The sequence below is a fragment of the Tachyglossus aculeatus genome, chromosome 6, assembly GCF_015852505.1.
Source record: "Tachyglossus aculeatus isolate mTacAcu1 chromosome 6, mTacAcu1.pri, whole genome shotgun sequence".
Lineage (NCBI taxonomy): Eukaryota > Metazoa > Chordata > Mammalia > Monotremata > Tachyglossidae > Tachyglossus > Tachyglossus aculeatus.
In genome coordinates, this window is record NC_052071.1 from 43,639,003 (window position 1) to 43,662,524 (window position 23,522).

General features: G+C 45.0%; 1 protein-coding gene across 2 annotated transcripts in view; it reads left to right on the forward strand.

Moving 5' to 3' along the window:
* The window catches only part of KLF8 (Kruppel like factor 8), a 258,834-nt gene that overhangs the window by 110,382 nt on the left and 124,930 nt on the right, over positions 1 to 23,522 (forward strand). Inside the window, exon 1 of one of the 2 annotated variants that reach the window (XM_038748308.1) lies at positions 7,681 to 7,779. The exons of the other annotated variant lie outside the window; for it this stretch is intronic. The gene's annotated coding sequence lies outside the window, so the exon portion shown is untranslated. Of the gene's footprint in view, positions 1 to 7,680; positions 7,780 to 23,522 lie in introns of those variants that run through there. 2 annotated transcript variants of the gene reach the window in all.

The window sequence follows — 23,522 nt, forward strand, 5'->3', positions numbered from 1 at the left end:
CTAGGGAAGCGGAATGTAGTTATCCAAATGGGGATTTGGGGGCAGACGCACACACCGGCCGATCCCACAATCAGATCGTAAGCTCCTTGTGGGCAGGGGTCATATCAACTAACACTCGTGTACTCTTCCATCTGCTTACTACGGTGCTCTGCCCATCATATGCACTCAGTAAACTGATTGTCTGTTCTCCTCTGCTGAGAGGGATCATGAGGTCTCGTTTTATGGTATTTGTTAAGCACCTACTGTGTGTCGGGCACTGTTGGTTCATTCAATCACATTTATTGAGCACTTACTGCATGTAAAGCACTGTACTAAGCGCTTGGGAGAGTACGCTAAAACAATAAACAGACACATTCCCTATCCACAACGAGCTTCTTCTAGACTTTGAGCCCACTGTTGGGTAGGGACTGTCTCTATATGTTGCCAACTTGTACTTCCCAAGCGCTTAGTACAGTGCTCTGCACACAGTAAGCGCTCAATAAATACGATTGAATGAATGAATGAATGAATGAGCTTACAGTCAGCACTTAGAATAGTGCCGGTGCTTAGAAGAGTGCTTTGCACATAGTAAGCGCTTAATAAATGCCATCATTATTATTATTATTATTATTAAAGGGGGAGATAGACGTTAATATAAGTAAATAAATTACAGATGCATACCTATGTCCACTGTTCTAACCCCTGGGGTAGATACAAGGTAATCAGGTTGGACACAACCCATGTCCCACATGGGGCTCACAGTCTTAATTCCCATTTTTCAGATGTGGTAACTGAGGCTCAGAGAAGTGAGAAGAGAGAATAATAATAATAATAATAATAATAATAATAATAATAATAATAATGGTGGTATTTGTTAAGCCCTTACTATGTGCTAAGCACTGCCCAAGGTTACCCAGCAGGCATGTGGCGGAGCCAGGATTAAAACCTGGGTCCTTCTGACTCTCAGGCCCGGGCGATAGCCTCTGTTGGCAGGAACTCATAATAATACTAATAATAATGATGGCATTTATTAAGCACTTACTATGTGCAAAGCACTGTTCTAAGCGCTGGGCAGGTTACAAGGTGATCAGGTTGTCCCTCGGGGGGCTCACAGTCTTCATCCCCATTTCACAGATGAGGTAACAGGCACAGAGAAGTGTAACCTTCATTTTACAAATGAGGTAAGTGCAGTACAGAGAAGTGAAATAATAATAATAATAATGGCATTTATTAAGCGCTTACTATGTGCAAAGCACTGTTCTAAGCGCTGGGGAGGTTACAAGGTGATCAGGTTGTCCCTTGGGGGGCTCACAGTCTTCATCCCCATTTCACAGATGAGGTAACTGAGGCACAGAGAAGTGTAACCTTCATTTTACAAATGAGGTAAGTGCAGTACAGAGAAGTGAAATCATAATAATAATGGCATTTATTAAGCGCTTACTATGTGCAAAGCACTGTTCTCATCTTCCCATCCTTTGAGATGATGCACTTCCAGAGGTTAGCGAGCACCGTAATAGGCCGCGTGGGCCCAGAGAAGCCAAAGCCAGTTATCTGCCGAAGCCCCCACACTTCCTGCTGTACCCAATGGCTTCCCTCGGGAAGAGATCTTCCCTAGTGGGAATGGCGTTCCCGGGCGTGTGAGCTCCCAGCCGGAGCTAGCCTTTGTCCCCATTGGCTAGGAGAGTGTGGGGGATGGAGAATTAGCGCAGAATCCGCTCCAGAGATGCCTTTGTGTAGGAGGGGACCAGAGAGGAGAGGGAGAGAGCTCGCGCTCTCTTTTGGATCTCGGCTGCAGCCGAACCCAGGGAAAATGATTCTTTTGTCGGCTGTTGCTGTAACCTCTTAGTGTCCATTGCTTCCACGTCCACCGCCCCTCCTCCTCTGCCCCCTACCCCGACCCTGTTCCCCCTCTCGGCAGTCACAAGGAGAGCTCTATAAGTGAAGATCAAAAGTCAGGGGAAGTTCAGCTGGATTCGATTCAGAAACGGAAATGCAGTGCGGGAGTCTCTAGAGAGGCCTCAGTTTGGAGAGAGTTTTTGGCCAACGGCTCCGGCGGGCAGAGCTGGTTGGGCGTGAGGTGGAATCAATCCTCGGTGATATTGATTCCAATATCAATTATTATTGGAATCAATATGATTAGACTGTGAGCCCACTGTTGGGTAGGGATTGTCTCTATATGTTGCCAACTTGTACTTCCCAAGCACTTAGTACAGTGCTCTGCACAAAGTAAGCGCTCAGTAAATATGATTGATGATGATGATATTGAGTGCTAGCTGTGTGCAGAGCACTGTGCCGGACACTTGGACAAGCAAAGCGGAGTAAGTAAAGACGTAGCGTGGCCTAGTGGATAGAGCGAGGGCCTAGGAGACAGAAGGACGTGGGTTCTAATCCTGGTCCTGCTCCTTGTCTGCTGTATGACCTTGCGCAAGTCACTTCACTTTTCTGGGCCTGTAAAAATGGGGATTGAGACCGGGAGCCCTTATTTGGGACAGGGTCTGTGCCCAACCTGAATAGCTTGTGTCTATCCAGCGCTTAGTACAGTGCTTGGCACATAGTAATCGCTTAACAAATACCATTAAAAAAAAAAAGTAGACAAGATCTCTGCCCCCAAGGAGCTGACAAGCTAATGGCAAAAGGATCTAGGTTCTCTAGCAGAATAGCATTTCAGAATCATGGTAGAACTCGACTCTTTGAGATGCCGGATGGAAAGGAAGCAGGGTGGTTAAATTGAAAAGCGGACTGCCCTGGGAGTCAGAGGATGTGGGTTCTAATCCCAGTACTGCCATTTGCCTGGATGTGGCCTTAGGGAAATAAATCACTTTAACTTTTCTGTGCCTCAGTTTTCTTATCTGTAAAGCGAGATGAAATATAATAATAATAATAATAATGGCATTTATTAGATGCTTCCTATGTGCAAAGCACTGTTCTATGCGCTGGGGAGGATACAAAGTGATCCGGTTGTCCCACGGGGGGCTCACAGTCTCAATCCCCATTTTACAGATGAGGGAATTGGGGCCCAGAGAAGTGAAGTGACTTGCCCAAAGTCACCCAGCTGACAAGTGATGGAGCCGGGATTTGAACCCATGACCTCTGACTCCAAAGCCTGGGCTCTTTCCACTGAGCCATGCTGCTTATGCAAAATATCTGTGAGCCCTGTGTGGGTCAGGAACTCTGATTTGATTATCTTGTACCTAACCCACCACGTGGTAAATGCTTAATAAATACCACAATTATTATTATGAAAGACTAATTATCTCCCCAACAGTTTCCGTTAGGACACAAGACTATCTGCCTTAGAGGGAACAGTGAGAATTTTGGAGGGGGTGGCAGAAGAGGAAAGTGGTGGAAGTGAGGGCTAAGAACTGGCCAATTCTGAGCTGAACTGGTTTTTTTGTGTGTGTTTTGTTTTGTTTTCCACCCTCGTCAGATGGGGTGAGTTTGGCCTCCGGATGGACTCTTTAAGCCTGGATAAAGTGGACATCTACCTTCCTGCAGCAGGACTGTGTAGCACAGGGTCTGTGTCTGGCCTGATTGGATTGCATCTACCCCAGCTCTTAGTACAGTGCTTGGTACATAGACGGGCGCTTAACAAATAGAGCACAGGCTTGGGAGTCAGGAGGACCTGGGTTCTAATCCCGTCTCTGCCACTTGTCTGTTCTGTGACCTTGGGCAAGTTACTTCACTTCTCTGTGCCTCAGTTACCTCATCTGGAAAAAGGACATTAAGACTGTGAGCCCAATGTGGGACAGGGACCATGTCCAACCCAATTATCTGTATCTTCAGCAGCTCTTAGTACAGTGCCTGGTGTACAGTAAGCACTTAACAAATACCACTATTATTATTAATAATAATAATGATAATAATTAGTGCCACCTTTCATTCAATCGTATTTATTGAGCGCTTACTGTGTGCAGAGCACTGTACTAAGCGCTTGGGAAGTGCAAGTCGGCAGCATATAGAGATGGTCCCTACCCAACAACTGGCTCACAGTCTAGAAGGGGGAGACAGACAACAAAATGATGATGATGGTATTTGTTAAGCGCTTACTATGTGCAGAGCACTGTTCTAAGCGCTAGGGAGGTTACAAGGTGATCAGGTTGTCCCATGGGGGGCTCACAGTCTTAATCCCCATTTGAACCCATGACCTCTGACTCCAAAGCCCGGGCTCTTTCCACTGAGCCATGCTGCTTCTCAAACAAAACATGTAGACAGGTGTCAAAACTGTCAGAATAAATAGAATTATAGCTATATATACCTTTATTAGTAGTATTATTAGGGGTACCTTCAGGCCCCTCCCGCTGTATGGTAGGACCTTTCATCTCCCTTAGGTGGGATGAATTAGCATCTTACAAGAGACAAATCTTACAGGAGAAGCAGCATGGCCTAGGGGATAGCAGAGAAGCAGCATGGCTCAGTGGAAAGAGCCCGGGCTTTGGAGTCAGAGGTCATGGGTTCAAATCTCAACTCTGCCAATTGTCAGCTGTGTGACTTTGGGCAAGTCACTTAACTTCTCTGTACCTCAATTACCTCATCTGTAAAATGGGGATGAAGACTGTGAGCCCCCCATGGGACAAACTGATCACCTTGTAACCTTCTCAGTGCTTAGAACAGTGCTTTGCACATAGTAAGCACTTAATAAATGCCATTATTATTATTATTATTATTATAGAGCCCAGGCCTAAGAGTCAGAAGGGCCTCCGTTTTCATCCCAGTACCTCCACTTGTCTGCTGTGTTACCTTGAAGTCATTTTGCTTCTCTGAGCCTCTGTGACCTCATCTGTAAAATGGGGATTGACTGTGAGCCCCACTTGGGTCATGGACTGTGTCCAATCTGGTTAGCTTGTATCTTAGCCACACTTAGTACAGCGCCTGAACATAGTAAGCGCTTAACAAATACCATGAAACAATTAAAAAACACAAAAGAGAGGTGCAAATTTCCCCCTTTTATGGACAGGGCCTTATCCTGGAAGGTCAGAGGAGGAGAGCTTCATGTACTACGGTCAGTCTGTCAATTAATGGTATTTATTGAGCACTTACTGTCCTGGCTGGTATTTGGACGAGTACAGTATTTGAAAGAGTTGGCAATACTAATAATAATAATGGTGGTATTTGTTAAGCGCTTACTATGTGCCAAGCACTGTTCTAAGCACTGGTAGGGATACAAGGTGATCAAGTTTGTCTCACGTCTCACAGTCTTAGTCCCCATTTTACAGATGAGGGAACTGAGGCCCAGAGAAGTGTAGTGACTTGCCCAAGGTCACACAGCTGACAAGTGGCAGAGCCGGGATTCGAACCCATGACCTCTGACTCCCAAGCCCTTGCTCTTTCTACTGAGCCACACTGCTTCTCTAGACACGTTCCCTACCCACAGCGAGTTTGCAGTCTAGTTGGGGAGACAGACATGATTATAAAGAATTCATAGTATATCATTTATAGTTATGAACATAAGTGCTGTGGTCCTTATGGGGAGGGTGGGGAGGATATCAAATGGTCAAAGGTCGCCTATCCAAGTGCAGAGAGGAGCCGGTGAAAAGAGGGCTTAATCAGGGAAGGCCTCCTGGAGGAGATGTGATCTTAGTAAGGCTTTGAGGGTGGGGAGAGTGGTGGTCTGGTGAATATGAATTGATGTATTCAATTAACTTCTCTGTGCCTCAGTTCCCTTATCTGTAAAATGGGGATTAAGACTGTGAGCCCCCCGTGGGACAACCTGATTACCTTGTAACCTCCCCAGCACTTAGAACAGTGCTTTGTACATAGTAAGCACTTAATAAATGCCATCATCATGTATTGATGTTCATCTCCCCCCCTCTAGTCTGTGAACTTGTTGTGGGCGGGGAATGTCATTGTTTATTGTTGTATTGTACTTTCCCCACTGCATAACTCAGTGCTCCGCACACAGTAAGTGTTTAATAGAAAAGGAGCGTGGTTTAGTGGAAAGATCATGGGCTTTGGAGTCAGAGGTCACGGGTTCAAATCCTGGCTCCGCCACTTTCCAGCTGTGTGACTTTGGGCAAGTCACTTGACTTCTCTGTGCCTCAGTTCCCTCATCTGCAAAATAGGGATTAAGACTATGAGCCCCACGTGGGAAAACCTGATTACCTTGTATCTACCCAAGCGCTTAGAACAGTGCTCAACACAAAGTAAGCGCTTAACAAATGTCATTATTATTATTATTATTATTATCCCAGCTCTACCACTTACCAGCTTTGTGACTTTGGGCGAGTCACTTAACTTCTCTGTGCCTCTAGTCCCTCATCTGTAAAATGGGGATTAAGACTGTGAACCCCACGTGGGACAACCTGCTTACCTTATATCTTACCCCAGCGCTTAGACCAGTACTTGGCACATAGTAAGCATTTAACAGATACTAATTAGTAGTAGTAGTAGTAGTAGTAATAAATATGATTGAATGAATGAATTTCAGGGGTGGGGGAGATTCAGGCCATTGGTCCAGGGAACTTCCTCCTGGTCCTGTTAATGAGAAGTGTGACCTCTCTGTCTCCCCTCTTAGCTAACTTCCCTCCCTCCCGAGCCCCCAGCCTGACCACCCCCTACCCACCTTCCCTCCCTACGTCACTCCCTAAGCCACCTCGCCACCTCTTTCTGGAGCCTCATGGCTCCCGGCCCACCTTCACCAAGCTGTTGTGCTCCTTCCCAGCTGTCAGAGCCCACTTCTGGCTCCCCTTCCCACAGGATAAGGGTGGCAGTCAGGGGGAAGAGCCTTTCCAGCTGTTCCCATGACAATGCTAAGAGCCCCTTGGGTAAGGGAGAGGGGGGCCCAGCATGCTGAGATGATGGAATAGGGTTCTTTTCCCTTGAATGTTTCCCGGCCCCGACGGGAGATCTTGGGAATAAGGAACTTGCCACAGCCTAATGTAGAAAAAAGCCCAGGAGTGAAATCCCCCTTCGATCTCTGAACCCCGGGGGGTGACAGCCAGGAATAGCCTTGACCCCCAGAAGGGCGTAAGGACCTCTGTTACTCCAACTGTGAAATCAGGCTTTTCACCTTACTGGGCCTTAGTGTGGATTAGCTGCTTAGGGTGATTTTAACGGGATCAAGATCGGGGCTTTGACTGGGGCTCATAATAATAACGATAATAATAGTGGCAAAGTCACAACTCCTCTGCGTCTCAGTTACCTCATGGGTAAAATGGGGATTAAGACTGTGAGCCCCATGTGAGACAACCTGATTACCTTGTATCTACCCCAGCGCTTAGACTGTGAGCCCACTGTTGGGTAGGGACCGTCTCTATATGTTGCCATCAAGCGCTTAGCACAGTGCTCTGCACACAGTAAGAGCTCAATAAATACGATTGAATGAATGAATGAACGAACAGTGCTTGGTACATAGTAAGTGCTTAACAAATAATAATAATTATTATTATTATTATTATGTGGCAGGCATTGTTCTAACTGCTGAGGAACATACAAGATAATGAGGTCAGGCGCAGTCTTCTACATGGGGCTCACAGTCTGAGTAGCAGGGAGAACAGGTATTGAATCTCTGTTTTGTAGGTGAGGTGACTGAGGCCCAGAGAAGTGAAGTGACTTGCCCAGGGTCACCCAGCAGGCACATGGTGGAGCTGGGATTAGAACCCAGGCCCGGGCTCTTTCCATCAGGTTACACTGCTCAGCGGGGGACTGAATGGGGCCTAGAGAAGCCATAAAACCACTGGGGCCTTCTCTCTGTTTCAGAAGTGCCTGTTGCCGAGCACCCATTTGTTTTGAGAAGATCCCTCTGAATTACCCAAGATGGGTGTCCTCAAGAAAGTACCAAGCTCTTTCTTCTCAGCCTAAAAGGTAATTCAGCTAAAAAGGGAGGAGAGCAGATGGTTTGGAGAGACCGAGGTCGTGATTGGAAAACACCTCTGTCCCCAGCAAGGCAAGCCTCTCCCTGCGTTTTCTTCTGAAATAATTAGTCCCTTGGGTTACCCATCTAGCTCACCTTGGGTTTTCTGGTTTGGCAGGTCCTTTCACCTTCTCTCCTAGCCCCAGCACAACTAGGAAAAGCTGAGAGTGGGAAAAACCATGAAAGTCCTAAAATGTGATGGAAAGTGACTTAGCAGGAATTACTTCTAGAGAGCTGCACGTGGGTGGCTTTCTAGGCACTAGAAAGAGCCACGGGGTTGGGAATCAGAGGGCCTCGGTTCTAGTCCTGACTGTACCGCATGCCTGTTGTATGACCTTGGGCAAGTCATTTCACTTCTCCAGACCTCAATTTCCTCCTCTGTAAAATGGGAGAGACTGTCCCCTGGGGGACAGGGATTGTGTCCAATCTCATTTTCTTCTATTTCCTCCAGAGTTCAGCTCAGTATTTGGCACATAGTAAATGTGGCATTTACTGTGCCATTTACAAATACCATTAAAAAGTAATCAATCAATCAATCAATCAATCAATCGTATTTATTGAGCACTTACTGTGTGCAGAGCACTGTACTAAGCACTTGGGAAGTACAAGTTGGCAACATATAGAGACAGTCCCTACCCAACAGTGGGCTCACAGTCTAGAAGGGGGAGACAGAGAACAAAACCAAACCTACCAACAAAGTAATGGTAAGTGCTTACAAATACCACAATTATTATGATTACAGTCATAATAATTGTGGTATTTGTTAAACTCTTACTATGTGCCAGATAGCGTACTAAGCTCTGCTTAGATATAAAATAATCAGATTGGACACAGTCCATGTCCCACATGGGGCTCACAGTTTTAATCCCCATTTTCCAGATGAGGTAGTTTAGGCCCAGAGAAGTGAAGAGATTTGCCCAAGGTGATGATGATGATGATGGTACTTGTTAAGCGCTTACTGTGTGCCAAGCACTGTTCTAAGCACTGGGGTAGATGCAAAGTAATCAGATTATCCCACGTAGGGATCATAGTCTTAATCCCCATTTTACAGATGAGGCAGTTGAGGTACAGAGAAGTTAAGTGACTTGCCCAAGGTCACACAGTTGGTAAGTGGTGGAACCAGGATTAGAATCCACAACCTTTGACTCCTAAACCCAGGCTCTTTCCACCAAGCCACGCTACTTCACAGCAGACAAGTGGCGGAGCCAGGATTATAACCCAGTCCTTTTGACTCCCAAGCCCCTGCTCTATCCACCAGGCTGTGCTAATAAATATCATTATTATCATTATTATTATTATTATTCTGTGGTTCTGGCCCTCTGGACTTGGATCACGGCCCTGTGGTTGGCTAACTTCCTAAGGAAAAGATGCTGGAGGTTACATTGGTAGAGATGAACTGTGTCTGTAGTGAATTGGAGAGTGAATTTCTGGAGAGATTTGACACTACCATTTCTTCTTTGTCCTTGCAGTGGACTGGCCTAGCTTAAAAAAAAAAAAAGCAGAGAAAATAGTGATTCCAAGAGATAAAGAAAGCCTGGTGATGGGTCTCTGATTATTTCTGGATATGCAGGCCAAACTGCCCTTCCTCCAAGAGTGTCCATCCTTTCATGTCTCACTGTTTTTGGCCCTCCAGATCCCAAGATCCCAACATGGACTAGACCAGTAGAGATGAAAAGCCGCCTGACCTAGTCGAAAGAGCACAGGCCTAGGAGACAGAGAAGCTGGGTTCTAATCCTGTCTCCGCCACTTGTCTGTTCCGTGATCTTGGGCAAGTTACTTCATTCTCTGGGCCTCAGTTCCCTCATCTATAAAATGGGGATTAAGACTGCAAGCCCCACGTGGGACAGGGTTTGTGTTCAACGCAATTAGCTCGTATCTTCCCCAGTATCTTAACAAATACCACAATTTAATATTTATTATTATGAGGGAACTAGGGCCCAGAGAAAGGAAGTGACTTGCTCGGGATCATTACAGCTGGCAAGTGGCGGAGGCAGTAATAGAACTCAGGTCTCTGCTACTTATCTGCACTGTGACCTTGGGTAAGTCATTTAACTTCTCTGTGCCTCAGTTACCTCTTCTGTAAAATGAGGATTAAGACTGTAAGCACCTGGTGGGCTATGGGCTGTGGCTGTCTTGATTAGCTTGTACTTATCCCAGTGCCTGGCACATAGTAAGCGCTTAACAAAGACTAGTTAAAAAACAAATTTAAAAAAGGACTCTCAGACCTGTGCTCTTTCCATTAGGCCATGCTAGGCATGGCTATTTTTGATAATGTGCCTCATCAAGAGCAGCAGCAGAAGCTTGGAGTGTGATCCTTGTAGGCTCAAGAGGAAAAAGCTTCACATGTATTCTTGTCTTATGCTTTCGAGTCGTCTCCGACCCACAGCACTCCTTGACACATCTTTCCCAGAACGCCCCACTTAAATCTGCAATTAGTCTGTTAGTGTATCCATCGAGTTTTCTTGGTAAAAATACAGAAGTGGTTTACCATTGACTTCTTCCGCACACTAAACTTGTGTTTCCACCCTCGACTCTCTCCCGTGCCCAGCACAGGGGAGTTTTAATTTGAAGCAGATTGCCTTCCACTCACTAGTCACTGCTCAGGCTAGGAATGGCATGTTTATGCCTCTGCTCGACTCTCCCTCCTGTAGCCGAGACTGGTAGAGGACTGGGAACCCTCCAGGTGCCATTCCTGAGAGGGGAATGGGATGGTTGGGGTTGAAAAAAATGAAAGAAAGATGATGGAATAAATCAGGGAATGTCTGAAACTGTGGATTAGAAAACAGAAAAGAGATCGATCATGAGGCTGTCATCACTTAGCTCAGGAAAGATCTCTATGTCACTTGGGATCCTCTGAGGGATGGAAAGACCTGATGTGATGATGATTCTAGTATTTGTTAAAGCGCTTACTATATACCAAGCACTGTACTGAGCGCTGAGGTGGATGCAAGATAATCAGACCCCATATGGGACTCACGGTCTAAGCAGGAGGGAGAACAGGTATTGAATCCTCATTTTGCAGATGAGGGAACTGAGGCCCAGAGAAGTGACATGACTTGCCCAAGTTCTCACAGCGGACAAGTGGATATGGATGGGGAAAGAGAGAGGCTATAGAAGCGGTAAAAAAGAGGGGATTTCCATCAAATTTAGGTGTGGTTGCATGGACATATGGCCATTATTAAAATTCCAGTAAAACAAAGAATGTTCCCAACTCATGCTGGAGTTGAGCCAGCAGTGCAGCTTTAAAGAACCTCAAACAATTAACACCCCTTCTCCACCCACACCCCACAGGATAAGTCCAATGCTTCTCCAGTATGATGGATGATGGGTTAGTCTGCATGGAAGTTGGGAATGAGAGAAAGTTTGGGGAGTAGAAAATGGCAGTAATGATCAGGCAGGAAGATGGCAAAATAACGGTATACAAAATACTTTACCAGTTTATGATGAGTTTACACTTTGCATCTCAGCATTTTATTAATAATATTAATAATAATCATGCTAGTACTTGTTGAGCACTTACTGTGTGCCTGGCAATGTACTAAGCGCAATTGGCATTCTACGTGACTCACAGTTGGGCACATGAGGTACTGTTAGATTAGTGACTTTCTGAGGGCCACAGAATAAGCTGTGTCTGAGTCTACCCATGGCGGGTTTGTTTTGGAGGGCCTCTTTCCAGTGTAAATAGCCATTTTTTTCCAATGGCATTTTTTAAGCTCTTACTACATGCCAGTCTCTGTACTAAACATTGGGATAGACATAAGATAATCAGGTTGGACACAGTCCATGTCCCACATATGGGACACACGTAGTAATCCCCGTTTTACAGATGAGGTAACTGAGGTACAGAGAAGTGAAGTGACTTGCCCAAGGTCCCATAGCAGACAAGTGGCGGAGCTGGGATTAGAACCCAGGGCCTTCCGGCTCCCAGGCCTGAGCTTCATCCACTAGGCCACACCGTTTATCTGAATAGACCAAAGCGACTGTGTAGTTTCATCCCTTCTCATCTTTGAAGTCCTACTAAAAGTACATCAACTCCAAGAAGCCTTCCCTGACTAACATCTCATCTGTTCACCATATTTTCCCTCACTTCCGCATGACCTATGCGCTTGGGTCGGTACCCTCTAAGCACTCTGATACTCACTCCACCCATGTAGCACTTCTGTACATATCCTTTCCCCCTGCTGCATCCCTTAAACTGTAATTTACTTTAACTAGTCTGTCTTCCCCACAATAATAATAATAATAATGATTATGGTATTTAAGCGCTTACTATGTGCCGGGCACTGTACCAAGCTCTGGGGTGGACACAAGCAAATCACTTCACTTCTCTGAGCTTCAGTTCCTTCATGGGTAAAACGAGGATTAAGACTATGAGCCCCATGTGGGACGGGAATTGGGCCCAACCCGATTTGCTTGTATCCACCCCCATGCTTAACAAGTACCACTATTATTATTATTTTTATTTTTGCTATTATTACGTAAGCATGACGGCATATTGGACTTTTCCAGCTCCCTGTTCCCTAGCCCTGATGTGGCTGCAGGGAGACTTGGAGCCAGTCCAGGGCTCAGGTAAGCTGGTAAACAGTAGGGTAAGATTGTGAGCTCGTTGTGGACGGGGAATGTATTTCTTTATTTTTGTATCGTACTCTCCCAAGCACTTAGTACAGTGTTCCGCACACAGTAAGCGCTCAATAAATACAATTGAATGAATGAATGAACAGACTACCAGCATTCCTGGGTGGCAACTGTAAAATTGCACAGACTACCGAGATGATCAGAAGGCAGGAAAGATCAAAGATGCAACTCTGCAGAGGACTAAGCGACATTTGGCCGATCCAAGAAAAATGAGAATAAAGGAGATTTTGATGGGTTGAAAAAGAGGCTGCTTCTCTTTACTCCATTAAGAATCGTTTGGAATCAAGATTTTTTTTTTTCAATTGCACATTGGTTTGTCCCCATTCAGGCTCAGCCAGTGACAGAACCAGGATTAAAACTAATTCCTTCCTCCCACCGATCCTCTTCAGACAACCCAGGTGAAGCTTGGCAACCTCTCATCAGGCTGAATCGTAGAAAAAAAAAAAATCTCATTCTGCCATCCTCTGGTCTGAAATAAATGAAAATGAGTGGGACAGATGAAGGAGCTAGAGACTCAGTATTGTTTTAGCAGCAGAAAAGTTTTAAATGGTTGTTGAGGAGACACCGGTGTCTTACTCCACCGGACACCATGATATCTATTTTGTTGCAGTTCTTTCTTATTTGATTTATCTTTTTGAAAAGAAGAAGCTGCAACCTAAAACGAACCAAACCCCGTGAAGAACAAGCTAAGGATGAAGCAAGAAACATCCCTTGCAGCCCTTGTTACTGCCCAGGGGCAGCAAACGAAAAAATAGAAGGTATAGAAAGATTGAAGATTTAATTTAGTTGAATGCAAGCCAATTTTTCCTGCAGGGCAAAGCCACGTGAGTTGGGAAAATGCACAGAAAGCCAAAGGCAATGAGTGAGGTGAAAGAAACAAAGGCAGAATTAGAAATTTCACAGGTAGAAACGGCTAAAGGGTTTTCTTGATGGTAAGCCCTACTAAAATCACATCTCCTCCAGAGGCTTTTCCCAATTATGCCCTCTTTCTCCCCCTGCTTTTTTGCCACCTGGGCACTTAGATCCGTACCCTTTAATCGCTTGAAAGTCACCCCTTACTCAGCCCCTCGGCGCTTACGCTTATGTGTGTAATTTCTCAACGTTTCTCTCTCTAGACTATAAGCTCCTTGTGAGCAGGGGACGTATCCACCAATAACTCTGTTATTGTACTCTCCCAAGCGCTTGGTACAGTGCTCTGCACGCAGTAAGCACTCGATACTGACCGATTGATTGCTTAGTTAAGGACTCCTAACCAACCTAGGCTGATTGCCTCATCTCAAGGACAGTCCTTTGTTTCCAACTCTGAAATCTGTCCTGACTAAGGAAGAAAGTAGGAGAGTCTGTAGCTTTAGCCATGAGGTAGAAATTCAAAAATGTCTTACTAGTTTGGAGGGGGTAAAGTCATCATTTGATTGTCAGCCTCCGCGTCTAGACTGTAAGCTCCATGTGGGCAGGGAACATCATCATCAATCGTATTTATTGAGCGCTTACTATGTGCAGAGCATTGTACTATGCGCTTGGGAAGTACAACATTGTCAACATCTACCAACTCTCTTATATAGTAGTAATAATAGTAATAATTCTGGAATTTGTTAATAATAACGATGGCATTTGTTGAGCGCTTACTATGTGCCAAGCACTGTTCTAAGCACTGGGGAGGATACAAGGTGATCAGATTGTCCTACGTGGGGCTCACAGTCTTCATCCCCATTTTACAGATGAGGTAACCAAGGCACAGAGAAGTTGTGACTTGCCCAAAGTCACGCAGCTGACAAGCAGCGGAGCCGGGATTAGAACCCATGACCTCTGACTCCCAAGCCCGGGCTCTTTCCACTGAGCCACGCTGCCCTCAAATCCAAATCCATTTGTTAAGCGCTTACTATATGCCAGGCACTGTACTAAGTGCTGGAGTGGATAAAAGCAAATCGTGTTGGGCCCCGTCCCCTGTTCCTAGGGTGGCTCCACAGTCTCGGTTTCCATTTCACAGATGAGAGAACTGAGGCCCAGAGAAGTGAAGTGACTTGCCCGAGGTCACACACTAGACAGACTAGACTCCCACGCCCGTGCTCTATCCACCACGCCGTGCTGCTTCTCAGCAGTCTTATTATTTTTGCAAGATGGGTTTAATATGTTGCTTCAAGGGCCCCGATTTGGTTGAACATTCTCTTTAGGCCCTTTCTAAGGAGGGGATTTCTCTTGTTTGTAATTTCCCTGATCTCTGGAAAATCCTTGAGGACCTGACTGCTTCTCAGGGAGATCTCCCAGGGAGGCAGCATGGCCTAGCGGAAAGTGCACGGCCCTGGGAGCTAGAGGACCTAAAAGTAATGATAACGGTATTTGTTAAGCACTTATTATGTGCCAGGCTCTATATTAAGCGCTGGAGTAGATTCAAGCTCATCAAATCCCACGTGGGGCTCCCATTCTAAGTAGGAGGGAGCACAGGTTTTGAATTCCCATTTTGCAGATGAGGCACAGAGAAGTTATGACTTGCCCGAGGGCACACAGCAAGTAAGTGGCAGAGCTGGGTTTGGAATCCAGGTCTTCTGGCTCCCTAGGTTCTAATCCTAATAAATAAATAAATATTTATTTATTTTACTTGTACATATCTATTCTATTTATTTTATTTCGTTAGTATGTTTGGTTTTGTTCTCTGTCTCCCCCTTTTAGACTGGAGGCCAATGTTGGGTAGGAACTGTCTCTATATGTTGCCAACTTGTACTTCCCAAGCGCTTAGTACAGTGCTCTGCAAACAGTAAGTGCTCAATAAATACGATTGATTGATTGATAATCCCGGCTCCACTACTTGTCTGCTGTGTGAACGTGGGCAAGTCACTTAACTTCTCTGTGCCTCAATTACCTCATCTGTAAAATGGAGACTGTGACTGTGCGCTCCATGTGGGATGGGGACTGTGTCCAACCTGATATGCTTATATACACCCAAGTGCTTAGTACAGTGCCCGGCACATTGTAAATGCTTAACAAATACCATAATTATTATTATTATTATTATTCAGGTGTGCGTGTCTCAGTTCCTAGTGCTTAGTACGATATGTAGCACATAGTAAGCGCTTAACAAATACTACAATTATTATTATTATTATTCCCTGAGCCCTCAGTTCTGGATGCAGATAATAATATTAATAATAATGGAATTTGTTAAGCGCTTACTATGTGCCAAGCACTGTTCTAAGATCTTCCAAGGGGACTCCCAGACTTGTATGGTTCTCTTCCAAGCGCTTAGTACAGTGTTCTGCACATAGTAAGTGCTCAATAAGTTCCAGTGATTGGTTAATCCAACCCCCAACTGCAGAAGGAAGTCCCACAGCATTTTATATTCATGTCTTTATACTCTGTTGCTTCCCCCTATATGTAATTGATTTTAGGATCTGTCTCCTCCTCTAATAATAATAATAATAGTTGTGTTAATTGTTAAATGCGTACAATGTGTAAACATTGTACTAACCGCTGGGGTGGATACAAGATAATCACGGCCCACATGGGGCCCACATTCTAAGTAGGAGGGAGACTAGGTACTGCTAGATTCATTGTCATATTTATTGAGCACTTACTGTGTGCAAAGCACTGTACTAAGCGCTTGGAAGAGTACAATATAACAATAAACAGACACATTCCCTGCCCACAACGAGCTTACAGCCTAGAGGTGAGATGTGAGCTCTTTAAAGGTCAGGGATCCTATACACCAACTCTGTTGTAGCCTCCCAAGTGATTAGCACATCTTTCGTCTCAGTGTAATGGCTTAATAGCGTTGTTTGATATGGATTGATGGATTGATTGGCTGGATTTACATCAGTCATTTATTTTTGATACCAACTGATTCCAGTTCTATTTGGTGGAGGGGGAAATAGATGATGGAGGTGACCATAATGGAGCTGTTGCTTTCTTTATTAGGGAATTTAGTACAACTCTGCTACTAGGAGGCTAAATCTTTTGCTGGAATTATAAGAGGAAAAATTGGCTCATGATAAAAATTGGTTGAAACTGTGGAGCCTCACCAGTCAAGGAATAAGCATTTAAACTGTTGAGTCCTGAGTGAGATCCTGTAAACTCATCATCATCAGGGAATGTGTCCATTGTACTGTCCCAAGTGCTTAGTACACAGTGCTTTGTACACAGTTAGTGCTTAATAAATACGATTGAATTGAATCCATGTTTATCTTTGTGCTCTGCAGAGGACATTGGTAATCCATATGCATTTCCAATATCATTTATTAATAAATGATCATATCTAGACTATGAAATCTAGACTTTTATCTAGACTATGACAGGGTGGTTACAGTGCAAGCAAATTGGTTTGGACACAGTACCTGTCCCACATAGGGCCCACAGTCCTAATCCCCATTTTACAGATGAGGGAACTGAGGCACAGTGAAGTGACTAGCCCAAGGTCAAACAGTTGACAAGCGGCAGAGCCTGGATTAGATATATTTTGTTGTCCATCTCCCCACTTCTAGACTGGGAGCCCGTTGTTGGGTAGGGATTGTCTCTATCTGTTGCCAAATTGTACTTTCCAAGTGCTTAGTATAGTGCTCTGCACCCAGTATGCACTCAATAAATATGATTGAATGAATGAATGAATCTATAATTCTATTTATCTATGGTCATGGGTTCTAATCCCGCCTCCGCCACTTGTCAGCTGTGTGACTTTGGGCAAGTCACTTAACTTCTCTGGGCCTCAGTTACCTCATCTGTAAAATGGGAATTAAGACTGTGAGACCTTTGTGGGACAACCTGATCACCTTGTATCCCCCCCAGCACTTAGAACAGGGCTTTGCACATAGTAAGCGCTTAACATATGCCATTATTATTATTAGTTTGATGGTATTGAGGCCTGTCTACTTGTTTTGTTTTGTTGCCCATCTCCCCCCTTTTAGACTGTGAGCCTGTTTTTGGGTAGGGATCGTCTTTATCTGTTGCCAAATTGTACTTTCCAAGCGCTTAGTACAGTGCTCTGCACACAGTAAGCGCTCAATAAATATGATTGAATGAATGAATGAACCCAGGTCCTTCTAACTCCCAGGCCTGTGCTCTATCCACTAGGCAACACTACTTCTCCTGTTGGTGCTCCAGAAGATATTTGACTTCTGGCTAACCCTAGGATTTAATCTGTGATGAAGATGATGGTGATGATGATAATGATGATTCGTTATTTAAGTAAGCAATTATTAATAGCACAATGGCCAATTCTAGACCGGTCTAAGGAAGAGACTCTTTTTCTACATTGGGTGAGATTAGATCCAGATGGCAATTTCGGCATATTCCCATCTATTATAGTTTTCCAACTCCATGTTTTTACAGCAGAGGGAGGGAAGAGAGTTTCTGCTGAACCTCTCAGAGACAAAAAGCCTTTTGAGGATGTCTTGTTTCTAAAGCCTGAAGTAGCTCGCATTTCTAGGAAACTGGATAAACCCCTCATTGACAAGCCTGTAGGCTCAATGATGGTTTTTGCAACTGCTGTGTGTGGGAGAAGAAAATAGTGGTAAAGTAGGGGGAGGAGTGGAAAACTGTGTGCTTCATTTTTCAGTCACATTTTACCCCTCCCGCCACCGCCCCCCCACACATGAACTATTTTGTAAATGCTAATAATAAGAATTATGGCATTTGTTAAGTGTTTACTATGTGCCAAGCACTGTACTAAGCACTGGGGTAGATACAAGGTAATCAGATCCCACGTGCGGGTCACAGTCATCATAATAATAACAATAATAATAATGGTATTCGTTACGTGCTTACTATGTGCCAAGTACTGTTCTAAATGCTTGGGGTAGATACAAGGTAATCAGGTTGTCCCACGTGGGGCTCACAGTCTTAATCCCCATTTTACAGATGAGATAACTGATAACAGAGAAGTTAAGTGACTTGCCCAAAGTTACACAGCCATCAAACGCTTAGTACAGAGCTCTGCACACAGTAAGTGCTCAATGAATACGATTGAATGAATGAATGATAAGTGGCAGTGTTGGGATTAGAACCCATGGCCTCTGCCTCCCAAACCCCATGCTCTAGCCACTAATAATAATAATAATAATTTTGGTATTTGTTAAGTGCTTACTGTGTGCAAAGCACTGTTCTAAGCGCTGGGGAGGATACAAAGTGATCAGGTTGTCCCATGTGGGGCTCACAGTCTTAATCCCCATTTTACAGATGAGGTAACTGAGGCACAGAGAAGTGAAGTGACTTGCCCAAAGTCACACAGCTGACAGCCACGCTGCTTCTCATAAGTAGGAGGGAGAACAGGCATTGAATCCCCATTTTGCAAGACGAGGGAGCCTTGAGGCATTGGGAAGTGAAGTGACTTGTCCAAGGTCTCACAACAGATAAATGGCAGCGCCGGGTCCGTGTTCTTCCCGCTAGGTCACACTGCTTCTCACGCTAGGCAGCTGTAGTCCTGTAGTAGGTCTTCCCCGGCCAAAAACATATCAGAATTGATTCTGCGTCACCGAGGTCCATGATAGAATAAGTGGGAGGATGAAAGTGTTCCTCTAAGCCCCTTGTGGGCAGGGAACGTGTTTACCAAATCACTTATACTCTCCCAACCTCTTACTACAGCGCTTTGCACACAGGAGCAGCATAGTGCTTGGCAATCAATCAATCAATCAATCAATCACATTTATTGAGCGCTTACTGTGTGCAGAGCACTGTACTAAGCACTTGGGAAGTACAAGTTGGCAACATATAGAGGCGGTCCCTACCCAACAGTGGGCTCACAGTCTAGAAGGGGGAGACAGAAAACAAAACAAAACATATTAACAAAATAGAATAGATAGGTACAAGTAAAATAAATAAATAAATAGAGTACTAAATACGTACAAACATATATACATATATACAGGTGCTGTGGGGAAGGGAAGGAGGTAAGGCGGGGGGGGATGGAGATGGGGAGGAGGGGATATAGTAATATATAAGTTCATTCATTCATTCAATCATATTTATTGAGCGCTTACTGTGTGCAGAGCACTGTACTAAGCGCTTGGGAAGTACAAGTTGGCAACATATAGAGACGGTCCCTACCCAACAGCAGGCTCACAGTCTAGAAGAGGGAGACAGACAACAAAACAGAACATATTAACAAAATAAAATAAATAGAATAAATATGTACAAGTAAAATAAATAGAGTAATAAATATGTACCATTCATTCGTTATAGTAAGCGCTTAACAAATGCCATCATCATGGAGTAGAAGCAGCCTGGCTTGGTGGATGGAGCACAGTCCTGTGTTCCCGCTGTTGGGTAGGGACCGTCTCCCAAGTGCTTAGTGTGTGCTCTGCACACAGTAAGCGCTCAATAAATACGATTGAATGAATGAAAGTCCTGGGAGTCAAAAGGTCATGAGCTCTAATCCTGGCTCCGCCACTTGACTGCTGTCTAACCTTGACGTTGATGATCATGGTATTTGTTAAGCACTTACTTTGTGCCAGGCACTGTTCTAAGTGCTGGGGTAAATACAAGATAATCAGGTTGGACCCAATCCCTGTCCCACATGGGGCTCACAGTCTTAATCCCCATTATGCAGATGAGGGAACTGAGGCCCGGAGAAGTGAAGTGACTTGCTCAAGGTCACACAGCAGAGCCGGAACTAGAACCCAGGTCCTCCTGATTCCCAGGCCCATGCTGCATCCACCAGGCCACACTCGTTCTCTTCAGCTGCCGTGGTCTGACGTGGCTCTGGGTGTCTTTCTGGTCTAGAGGAGGCCAGGGGGGTTTCAGGTCTGATCTAGAAGCTGAGGTTTTCCTCCTGGTCTGGAGGAGGCCAGGGCGGTTTCAAGTCTGACCAAGAAACTGAGGTTTTCTTTCTGGTCTGGAGGAGGCCTGGGCGGTTTCAAGTCTGATCTAAAAGCTGAGGTTTCCTCTAGAAGGCCCCCTGAGACTTTCATTCCATCTAGAGCACCTCAGGGTGAAACTGAGTCCTCCGCTCAGGCCTGGACCTGATCCAGTGTCGCCTCCGGTCCTCCGGCCTGGAGATGAACTCAGGCTGAGAGCCCTGTGGGTCGGGGCTGGCCAGGAACTGAGCTGGCTTCTGGTGATAGAAGGAGCAGGAAACAGAGCCCAGGGACCATTCTTTTTGCTACTTCCCATTCCGTGTTGACATGTAGAGGCCCGGCCTCCTCAAATCTGACCTTGGCAGGGAAGGAGAAGAAGCCGTGTAGGAGCTAGAAAGAGCCACTGGCTGCCCGTCAGCCTCCATTGCCCTCCTGGGGCTGTGTTGGAGGAGGAGGAGAAAGAGAAAGAAAAGAAGGAGGAAGAAGAAGAGAAGGAGGAATAATAATAATAGTAATAATAATAATAATGATGGTCTGGGGTAGATACAAGGTAATCAGGTTGTCCCACGTGGGGCTCACAGTCTCAACCCCCATTTTACAGATGAGGCAAGTGAGGCCCAGAAAGTGAAGTGATTTGTCCACTGATGTGTGGCAGAGCTAGTAGGATTAGAACCCATGACTCCCAAGCCCATGCTCTAGCTACTTCGCCAAGCTGCTTCCCAAGGAATCCCGGTTTTTCTCCCAAGACCTAAAGGATTCAGGCAGAGCCAGACGAGGCTCTAGTTGTCAGGGAACCAGAGGGTTGACAGTTTGTTGGTGCGGCCGTTCACACTCCTCTGGATGCAGCAGTGATCCACAGTTCCTAAGGGAAGCAGAGAGAGATGGAAGAAGCTAGAGGAATGAGAACCCAGAAACTGGATCAGCCGCCTCAGGATAATCCTTAATTGTTGGCTTTTTTGTCAGTTTTTTAAATAGTGTTAAGACAAGCCTATAATAGATGTAGTTTTGGGTTCATGAAGTATAAGGGCACCGAAGGGGACTTAATGGTTTCCGAGAGATGACTTAAGGGAAGAGGAGTTTCAGTTTTTTTTGAAATGTCGGCTTGGTCATAGGGTCACCTCATGACGGGCTCCTCCCCCAGACACCAACTTCTTCTTCCCGGGGCTCATAAAAATGTCCAGAGACCATACTTGTCCTGAAACGGGAGGTGAACCTGGCTTTCCCTTTTCCTTGCGATTTTGACATCGGTAGGGTGTTTTTGTGCGTGAGGGTGATGATGGGGCGGGGAATTGGGAGACAGAATTCATAGGCAGAGAGAAACTAGATGAAATCCTGGGAGGGTGGAATCAGTAGATTGGGGGTTGGAGGGGAGGGAGCGGTTCTTTTCAGGAATTTGGGGGGGGGGAGGGGAGGGAGAGTATTGGATTTTCCTGCGGCGTGGCCTGCCTGCTGCCCGTGAAGTTCCCATGGTGAGCTGGAAGGGTGGCTCTTTCATACAGAAAACATGGCCCTGATCTCCCGACTCTTCCCTTCAGGGAGTGGTGAGCACGTGGTGGAGAGAATTCATTCAAACATTCATTCATTCATATTTATTGAGCGTTTACTATGTTCAGAGCACCATGCTAGGAGATGTGACCTTAATCCGGTTTCCCAGTTAATGTGAATAGAGATTTCAATTCGGAGAAAATCTTCTCCGATGCCCAGCCGGTTAGAGGGTAAGCGCCCTGTGGGAAATGAACCCATCACTCCTTCTGTTGTTTTTTTCCAAGTATTTCGTTATTATGAGGGTATTTGTTAAGGGTTTACGATGTGTTAAGCACTGTTCTAAGTGCTGGGGCGGATACAGGTCAATCAGGTTGGACACAGTCCCTGTCCCACTTGGGGCTTCCAATTTAGTATAGTGTAAATATTATTACTACTACTTTTCGTAGGATGTGACATTGAATAGATGCTATTCTGAATGGGCAGCAGGATTCCTACAACTGAAATTGACAACCTCAGTAGAAGCAAAATCAATCAATCAGTGGTATTTATTGAGTGCTTACTGTGTGTTGAGCACTGTCCTAAGCGCTTGGGAAAGTACAGTACAATAGAGTTGGGAGACAGTGGAATTTGAGTGAAAGGAAAGATTTTCCCCAAATCATAATTAAGATGTGTCTGCCCCAGCACAGAGATTCTCCTGGGGAATTGTTGACCCTTCTGTGACCTTCTGGAAAAAGCCCAGGCTTGGGAGTTGGAGGACGTGGGTTCTAATTCTGGCCCCGCCACTTGTCTGCTGTGTGACCTTGGGCAAGTCACTTGCCTCAGTTCCCTCATCTGCAAAGGGACCGTCTCCATATGGTGCTGACTTGTACTTCCCAAGCGCTTAGTACAGTGCTCTGCACACAGTAAGTGCTCAATAAATACGATTGAATGAATGAATGAACGATTCAATACCTGTTCTCAATCAATCAATCAATCGTATTTATTGAGTGCTTACTGTGTGCAGAGCACTGTACTAAGGGCTTGGGAAGTACAAGTTGGCAACATATAGAGACGGCCCCTACCCAACAGTGGGCTCACAGTCTAGAAGGGGGAGACAGACAACAAAATAAAACATATTAACAAAATAAAATAAATAGGATAGATATGTACAAGTAAAATAAATAGAGTAATAAATACGTACACACATATATACATATATAATTTCTTGCTGTAAATATGATATTAGCACAGTAAATTACTCCAAGTCCACTTAGATTGTGAACCCCATGTGGGACCTGATTATCTTGAATTTACCCTAGTGCTTAATTCAGGGCTTGGCACATAACACTTATCAAACCTTATTATTATTATTATTATTATTTTAAAAGCTCAAGATGGACTCTTACCTCAAGGTTTTGCTTTTTCTACTCATGGATCGCTCTGGAGGTGGTTTTTGGGATTCTACATTTCTGGATCCAAATGAAAACTATCCTTGATGACAACATTTCACCCTTATAGTCTTTGTGCTTGCAAATTTCTGAAGACTGTTTCCTTCCACTGAGAAGCAGTATATAATAATAATTATAATAATAATCGCATTTATTAAGCGCTTACTATGTGCAAAGCACTGTTCTAAGCGCTGGGGAGGATGCAAGTTGATCAGGTTGTCCTACGAGGGGCTCACAGTTTTAAGCCCCATTTTACAGATGAGGTAACTGAGGCCCAGAGAAGTTAAGTGACTTGCCCAGAGTGACACAGCTGACAAGCGGCGGAGCAGGGATTTGAACCCATGACCTTTGACTCCAAAGCCCGTGCTC